This window comes from Trematomus bernacchii, unplaced genomic scaffold (genome assembly GCF_902827165.1).
Source record: "Trematomus bernacchii unplaced genomic scaffold, fTreBer1.1, whole genome shotgun sequence".
Lineage (NCBI taxonomy): Eukaryota > Metazoa > Chordata > Actinopteri > Perciformes > Nototheniidae > Trematomus > Trematomus bernacchii.
The window spans coordinates 16,426,916-16,433,992 of record NW_022988050.1 but is presented as its reverse complement, the minus strand read 5'-3'; positions in this window follow the sequence as shown (position 1 = coordinate 16,433,992).

Sequence of the window (7,077 nt, the reverse complement as noted above, 5' to 3'; positions counted from 1 at the left end):
GAGAGATAATGCATTGTTTGCATATCAAAAGTCTTAAATAACGTACATACAGTATAACAAATCATCAATTGAGGAAGTTTTGTGGTTATTGTTTTGTTTACCTTCTTTGAACCGAAGGGTTGCCGGTTCAAGTCTTAATCGGACCAGTGTGGACTGATAGCTGCCGGTTCACTTCCTGGTCACTGGCGAGGTGCCCTTGAGCAAGGCATTGAACCCCCCCACCACCGCTCCCCGGGTGCTGTACATTAGCTACCCACTGCTCCTAGTACTAGTTAAATGCAGAGGTCCAATTTCGCTATAATAAAGAGGGGTTTCATAGTGTCTCCCTCCCCCTCTCTAAACTACAAAGCCCTAATATTGAAAGGATACATTTTACAACAACAACATGTTTGGATCATGACAGGTGTTGGTGTGTTTACACCCTTCAGTGAGTAGCTGGTCTTGTATTGCCACTATCACAAATGTTCCTACAGACAGTGTTTGACGTCATTTCAGGCTGTGTCCTGATTTATGGAGCAGGAAGCCTCCCTTCGTCCTGCTGTTTCTCATTAGGTGGAGGCTCTTCAAATAATAAACTCTTATGGGCCGGTTGTTTGTCATTACTTCATGATTTTTGGATGCCGGCTGGAGATCGTCAGTCCCAAAGCACCGTATCATGCTGCGGTCACGCTCCACACCTCCAGGAGTGTGGAAGATGAACATCATTTATCTGAGCTGATGCACTGTGCATCTCTGGAGACACACACTGAGCAGCCCTGATAGAAATCTGTGCCGTTTATTTGAATTAAATCCCAAGAATGTTGAAGGTACTACAATGGTCGACACCAATGACTAGTATCAGTATTATCTTAATTTGCAGCTTTAATAAGGCTACAATGACGACGTTTGCTATTTTCCCCTCATTATTAATTTGAGCTCAGCTAGACCATATGTTCCTCATCATGTATGAATAACACAGAAACATTGTTTTACTGCTCTCTGTGGGCATGTTGCACTTTGGGCCACGTTCCAATCAATGATTTTAGAGGCTGACCTGGTGGGTAAAACAACACAGAATGGAATGGAGCCGCCAGCTTTTCATTTTCTATGAGAAGTGTTAAATTCCTTGCACGGACTATATGGGTTGGTGCTGCAGAAATACCTGGAAGAATAGTCACATGGTAACCAATCAAATCTGAGATCCGTCATTTTGAATATGTTGATTACAGCTTCTTTTTTTACTTCACTTAATCTGAGATGCTTCACTTTGATTTGGAGAAGATTATCTTGATTTTGTCTTTAAACCTTTGGCAATCATCCATAGCAGCTTCATTTAAAAACATGTGATAAATGCATGTGAGTATGTGTAAGCCACCCAAAAAGAAAAACATGAGAGTGAGTTTAATGTGAGCGAATTCCAGCAGAAGGTAGTGGTGGGGTCGCAGAGGGGAAACACAGTCAGATTTTCTTTGGTAAAGAAAGAGTGGAGAGAGGAAGCCATCAGTTCCTCAGCTGAATGTGTCAGCTGGGGGTCCGAGAACTTCAGCCCAGTTTGTGTTTGTTTCCAGAAAGTTAACAAGTGTGTTGAAGAGCTGAGCTGGAGTATTCTTCCTTCCTCCTGCTAATGTCTACAAAGGGACTCTTTGGTGATCCACTTTGCAACCTGCAACAGAAGGAGAAGAGCTGAGGAGGAGGAGGAGGAGGAGGAGGAGGAGGAGAAGAAGGAGGAGCATTTCACCAGAGGACTCCTTCATCATCTCTCTCATCAACAGATAAACTGAACAATCCACATATAGGCAAAAAACACCACGTAGATGAACATTTACTTTATATTTTTGTATTTTTTCAGAGCTCTAAATGGTTTGTTTTGTTCCTTTTGGTTATTTCTCTTCAGCGTGAATTAGTTTAAGGAGTGGAAAGACACTAGGTTTCACTAGGGTTGAATAAGTGAATAGAGATGAATCATGTGTGTCATGATTTTAGTTTTGTGTGTGTTTAGCTCAGTGGTTCTCAAAGTGGGGGGCGCGCTCCCCCTGGGGGGCGCAGAGGCATGCCAGGGGGGGCGCGAGAGACCAGGAGGAAAAATGGTTATTAAAAAAAAAAGAAATCATAATTAAAAAAAATATTGATTCGAAAATAATATGATACAGTACAGTACTATTACGTCTGGGTCTCTGTGTTTCATTAAAGCTCGGCTCTGTGTGTGTGTGGAACGAGCCGTTTTGTGTGCGTGCGTGAGCGAGAGAGAGAGAGAGCGCACCGGTACCGGAGATCGTTGTTGTTAGCTTCTGGTGCTAGCGAGCTACGCTAACGGATATAAGGAGTTTTTTCAACAACAAAGTGGAGGAGAGTCCTCTCCTGTCAGACTGAGAGACTCAGTGAGCTAAAGGACTCTCTCAGTGTTATCTCAGTGGGTCTCAAACGTTTTGGTCACCATTAATGTAAACAATTATTTCCGAGGCACACGTTTATATGATCATTATAGTTATAAAAAAATAAGAGAATAAATGAAAAACAGGTATGAAATACTATATGACAGTAAAAAAAGAATAAAGTTTAAAAGGGTGATTTGTAAAATATCCATAAAGAAAAATAAAATCTGTTTACAGTTCTGCTTCATATGGGTGTTGAGAGATGTATCCATAGATCTCTTCATTTTGCTCTCAAAGTGCACCAGATTGATGCTTTTAACTTCAATATTTAAAAATAAATCTTCCCGGGGAGCATGCCCCCCTCCTCTAGGACCCCCCTAGAGGAGGAGAGGACCCCCCTAGAGAATATTAGGTCCACACACCACCTGTAAAAATAGCACCTTACCCCTGCTTACACCTATATGCTGTGAGCTGATTATCGAGCCTTCATTGTAACAGTCGCGGGTACACTGAGTATCTGCGTGGGGATTGTTGCAGTAGAAAATTCCACTGTAGCGCCCGGTACATTAATGGGAAACCCTAAATGTTTGAGCACCCTCTATGAAACGTCAAGCTAACCCACTGCACCGCCAAAATAAATCTCTGGCGCCGCCACTGAGCCTGACTATTTGTATTGGGGGAGCCCGACAAAAAAAGTTTGAGAACCACTGGATTAGCTTCCTGTTTTATTTCGACATTTATTTATTTTGTTTTTCTTTGTTTTTCTTTGTCATCTGCTTTTTTTTTATAATAAAAGCTCACCTTTGACCTCTTGTTTCGTACTGAGTTAGGGTCCTGCATTCCCACGAAACCCTGGCAATGTGTCTATTATCTTTACGATAGAGATATATCTGTGTTCCTCTAGCTTCATTCTTCCACTCCTCCTTGAAAAAGAACCTTGGCTACTTGTGCATATATAAATGATTATATTGTGTTTTAAGTAAGTGTTACATATTCATCTTGCATATGTTCCATATCTAATTCCATAATCTAGATTTGTTTTGTTTGTTTTTAACATTGTGCTTCTTTGTTCAGGAGTTGCTATCACAATTTCCAATTTGATTAAACATGGAAACAACTTGGACAACAAACAAATCAACCAGTAAAGCATAACGTAAAATGAAACCACATTTAGGAGAGAAATGTATTGCCAAAAGTGAACGTAGTAATGCAACATTACTGTTATTGATCAATGTGTGTGCATGTCTATGTAGCCCGGATGGATACATCCAAACACTGCCTTCACATCATTATGTAACATCTGTTCTTCTCCAGCTGTTACAGTCAGCGAGGCTTAAATATCCACGAGGTAATTGCCATATCAGGCTGAGTTTATGTGGACTGCTGAAAGAAACTCAAGTTATGTATTCCTGAGGGTACACAGGCCAAACAAAGCAGGGACGTCTCCTCCAGATGTGTCCCACAGTGGAATTTGACATCAGAAAACATTACAGCGATAAAAATATCAGCTTTTTGGAGTCGTTTTTTTGTGAAAGATCGGTTTTTATTCTAACATGTTGTTCTGAAGTGTATACATCAGACAGGAATACATCTGTGGTATACCTCAGGTTGTTCCTGTACTAAATGTTATTGTAAGTTATAATTTTTAAGGTGTAAATGTTATGTTTGTGCTCCTCAAGGAAACTCTTCTGTCTAACAAAGTTTGTGAGTTTGCTTGACTTTGTGTGGTTTGTTGTAGTCAAGATGATTTTCTACTTGCAACAATTTTTTTAAATCAGATGCGGATTATCTTGTTATGAAAGGCAAAACCTTTTTTTTGGAAAGGCAACACTGACATCACACCACTCTGCTGAATTAAACATTAAAAAGTCCACTGATTGAATTCAAAAAGCCGTATCAACAAATCTTTACAAGGGACAGGTTTATCTCCCATTTTTACAAGCCAATAACTCCTGTTAAAAGTTGGGGTCACTTTCTACAATGACGCTTAGTTTTAAGCCCAAATACATTGAAAGATTAAGTAGAGAGTAGTTCAGGTCAGGTTGGCTCCCGGCTCTGCCAAAGGTCAGCTTCATCACCCCGTTAATGGCTCTTTTGGAGCAAACAGGGAGTTGCTCTGCTCTTTCATAAATACGCTTTTAAACCTCTCTTAGATAAGGTTGGGTGGGATCTTTTCAGTTAAAATTGGGGGAAATGATGGAGTTGGTCAGCTGGGTCTGACCTATGGAAACCTAGTGAGCATTTACCTGATTATCGACTTACACAGATTGCACAATATCTGTGAGGTTTTAATTAACCAGCAGGGTCTGCACTCATAAATTCAATATTCTTTGAGTTATCGGACATAATATTGGTCATTACTGAATTCATTTATTTAACACTAGGAAACTAACATTTAAAAAAATGGCCTTTGTTAATCCGTTATGATGTTTTAAGCCACATTCACATGATACACGGTAAGAATTGTAGCCTGAGTTCAAAGTTCTAATTATTTCAACTTTGACCTAGTGATCGCTGACCTTTCGAAATGCAACCATTATAACATTACAGTACGTTACTTACCAGACACTTGTACTTAAAACGACTTACGTACACTAGATACAGTTGACATTCCCCACAGGAGCAATTTGGGGTTAAGTGTCTTGCCCAAGGACACTGCGACATTTAATTGCAGTGGGTGTCAAGGTGGGATTGAACCGGTGCTCCCATGAGCCACCGCTGCATGTAGCGGTACAAGCTAGCAGAGGAGGCAACCATAGAGTCTAAACATAACTGGCTGTTTTCCCCTCAAGGCTCTGCACCCAAAGTATATCATGTGAATGCAGCTTTAGGCTTCAATATTACATTTCAAATAAGGGCACCCTAATTATGAGGCAGGCCTGACTATTACTAAACTGAACAACATGTACTCTGCGTCTTCCAGTCAGGTTGCCATGATCTTGGCTAACGAACAATCTAACACAGAAACTTCACAAAGTTGTTATTGCCATCATCCACTGTGATTTACATCCAGCAGTATACTGAGGCTTTATTAATCATTGATTCAAATGGGGCCACCACCACTCAGCAGCTAACAAGACGAATGGGAGTGAGGAAGATGCTGGCTCTGAACTCATATTTGCAATGTGTCCCTGCTGAAAGACTTCAGAGGAAGAGATCATGTGTTCTTTCACAGAAAGACAGAAAGCAACCGATGCTGCCAGTTGAGGATTTAAGATTGAGTCGTGACACTGCCAGTAACAACAAATTAGGAGCAAACTAAGCGTCCTTTACTGCAGCCCTGCTTATGTGAGTTTAGTGAAAGCTGCTTTATTTGCTTTTAAGTGTCCCACATGCGCTTAATGTTAAATGTTAAACCCAGAGAAACAAAACAAGGCGCCTTGGTCATCCAAAACATCTATGAGAGAAAACATTGGAAGCGCCCTTTAGAGATTTGTTTCATTAGGAAAGTTTTACATTTTCTTCCATGTCAGCTAGCTTTTCATGTTTCACACTCATACAGAAGAAGAGCAAGAACTTATGGAAGCATCTAAGAAGTCGACAACATCACACATAGCTGATCAGTTGAACGTTTATTATGTCAAGTATAAGTTCAATCAGAAGAGACTTATTTTCGTATTAAAAATGTTTATTGACGTGCACAAGATGATTTCTCCCCCCATTTTTCTGGGGTCTAGACACTTGTGGTGATGTTGATCGGATGAAGAAGATGCTGCAGATCTAGATTTGGTGAGGAGTAGATTTATGACAAGCTCAACCTGTGCACTGGAGCTGGATGGTACTACGGAGGCCGACAGGTGCTAACACGCTACAACGGCCCAAAACACCTACATGTGGAGCAACTTTGTAAACAATGAAAATATAGAAACTGAAATGTTCCAAACACAAGCAAATGGAGAATATTGTTGTAGCTGTGTGCATAACTATTTAGTGCAAGGGTGTCAAACTCAAATACACAGTGGGCCAACATTTTAAAATCGGTACTAGTCGAGGGCCGGACTGGTTCAATGTTTATTGCAAAACTTATTGAAATGAACTTATTGCACATATTCAACCTGGAACTAACAAAGCTTAAATTATTGCCTATAAAAACAACATTAAACATTAAATAATCAGTTGCATTCATTTCTCATGGCTCTATCTGCAGCTTTTCCTCAGTCATTTCTTATGATTACATTTTTCCACAGGCCAACCACAGCTTCAAAAAAACTATTTCCCTCAAAGAAAAAACAAACATGCTCTGTTGTCTCAAGAAAACAAGTGCAGAAGGAAACATCCATTGAAACTCAGTGTGCTCTGTGATACTAGTTCAAGCCAGATACTTGGCATATACCGGCGGGCCAGATCTAATAGTAATTAGAAATGATCCTGCGGGCCGAAATTAAATCCACCAAGGGCCTGATTTGGCCCCCGGGCCTTGAGTTTGACACATGTGGTTTAGTGTCTCCTGGTTTCCGTTGTGTTTTGAGCTTCTTGCAGCATTTTATATTCGCAGCGTTTCGTTTATGCAGCACTTTTAGTAAACGGTGCACATGTTTTGTCAAGTTGGTGAAGATGTGTCTACATTTGCATGTGTTTTGGAACATTTTTGTATTTGCATCGTTTGCAAAATCAACTGATCAGTAATGTAAGTTAAGTACGTCAGAAATGATTTTGAAAGTGTTTCCAGTATCCATCAATCATGCATCAACTCTTAGTCAACTAAGTAAAAAACACCTTGCCGTTT